The sequence below is a fragment of the Seriola dumerili genome, unplaced genomic scaffold (genome assembly GCF_002260705.1).
Source record: "Seriola dumerili isolate Sdu_G_001 unplaced genomic scaffold, Sdu_1.0 BDQW01000859.1, whole genome shotgun sequence".
In the NCBI taxonomy this organism is placed as follows: Eukaryota; Metazoa; Chordata; class Actinopteri; order Carangiformes; family Carangidae; genus Seriola; species Seriola dumerili.
This window is the reverse complement of record NW_019175114.1, coordinates 314,574-316,934: the sequence shown is the minus strand read 5'-3', so window position 1 is coordinate 316,934 and position 2,361 is coordinate 314,574.

Sequence of the window (2,361 nt, the reverse complement as noted above, 5' to 3'; positions counted from 1 at the left end):
TTCTACTTTTTTGCCTTACTATATACCATGACTTTTTGCCTTTACTATACTATGTACTTTTTGACTTTTTTGCCTTACTATACTATGACTTTTGGAACTTTTTTTGCCTTAATTATTACTATGACTTTTTTTTGCACTTTTTGCCTGACTTTTTTTTTTTGACTTTTTTTTGCCATACTATACTATGACTTTTTTGACTTATTTATGCCTTACTATACTATGACTTTTTTTGCCTTACTATGACTATGACTTTTTTTGCCATACTATACTATGACTTTTCTGTTGACTTTTTGCCTTACTATACTATGACTTTTTGTTGACTTTTTTGCCATACTAACTATGACTTTTTTTGACTTTTTTGCCTTACTATACTATGACTTTTTTTTGACTTTTTTTGCCTTACTATACTATGTTTTTTTTTTTACTTTTTTTGCCTTCTACTATACTAATGACTTTTTTTGAACTTTATTGCCTACTATACTATGACTTTTTTTGACTTTTTTGCCTTACTATACTATGATCTTTTTTTTTTACTTTTTTGCCTGACATTTTTTTTTTTGACTTTTTTCGCCATACTATACTATGACTTTTTTGACTTTTATGCCTCTACTATACTATGACTTTTTTTCCCTTTACGATATACTATGACTTTATGGCCTTACTATACTATGACTTTTTTTGCCTTACTATACTATGCACTTTTTTTGCCATACTATACTTATGACTTTTTTGACTTTTTGCCTTACTTACTATGAACTTTTTTTTGAACTTTTTTGCCTTACTATACTATGACTTTTTTTGATTTTTTGCCATACTATACTATGACTTTTTTTGACTTTTTGCCTTACATATACTATGATTTTTTTTCACTTTTTTTGCCTTACTATACTATGACTTTTTTTTGACTTTTTTTTGACTTTTTTTGACTTTTTTGCCTTACTATTACTATGACCTTTGTTATATACTTATGACTTTTTTTGCCTTACATGTATGACTTTTTTGCTTCTTATTGACTTTTTTGCCATACTATACTAATGGACTTTTTTTACTTTTTTGCCTTACTATACTATGACTTTTTTGACTTTTTTTGCCTTACTATACTATGACTTTTTTTGACATACTATACTATTCACTTTTTGTTGACTTTTTTGCCTTACTATACTATGACTTTTTTTGACTTTTTTGCCTTACTATATACTACTGACTTTTTTTTGACTTTTTGCCTCACTATACTATGACTTTTTTGAATGTTTTTATGCCTTACTATACTATGACTTTTTTGCCATACTATATACTATGACTTCTTTTTTGCCTTACTATACTATGACTTTCTTTTTGACTTTTTTGCGCTTACTATACTACTTTTACTTTTTTGCCTTACTAATTACTATGACTTTTTGACTTTTTTGCACTTACTATACTATGATTTTTGTTTCACATTTTTTTTGCCTTACTATACTATGTTTACTTCTTTTTTTGACTTTTTTTTTTTTGACTTTTTTTGGCCTTACTATACTATTGACTTTTTTTATGCCTTACTATACTATGGACTTTTTATGCCTTACTATACTATGACTTTCTTTGCCTTATATCTGACCTCCTACTATACTATGACCTTTTTGTTGACTTTTTTGCCTTACTATACTATGACTTTTTTGACTTTTTTTGCCTTACTTACTATACTATGACTTTTTTTTTACTATTACTTTATACTATGACTTTTTGTTGACTTTTTTTGCCTTACTATACATATGTAACTTATGTTTTTTTCTATGACTTTTTCTATGCCTTACTACTATGACTTTTATTTTGACTTTTTTTGCCATACTATACTATGACTTGACTTTTTGCCTTACTATACTATGACTTTTTTTTGCGACTTTTTGCCCTTACTATACTATGACTTTTTCTTTTTACTTTTTTTGCCTTACTATACTATGACTTTTTTGACTTTTTTGCCATTAATATTACTATACTATGACTTTTTTTTTGACTTTTTTGCCTTACTATACTATGACTTTTTTTTTTTTACTTTTTTTGCCTCACTATACTATGACTTTTTTTTTACTTTTTTTGCCTCAATATTCTATGACTTTTTTTTGACTTTTTTGCCTTACTATACTATGACTTTTTTGACTTTTTTGCCTTACTGTACTGACTTTATTTTTTACTTTTTGCCATACTATACTATGTTTTAATGAATTTTTATGCCTTTTAAGCAGCAAATTTTTCTGAAATTTTTGACGCCTTACTTCCACAATGTTTTTATGACTGAGTATATAATTTTTTTTGCACCACTGAAATTACCACTCTTTGACACACTTGTAGCTCAGTTTTTTATTAGTTGTATATAATGTATAT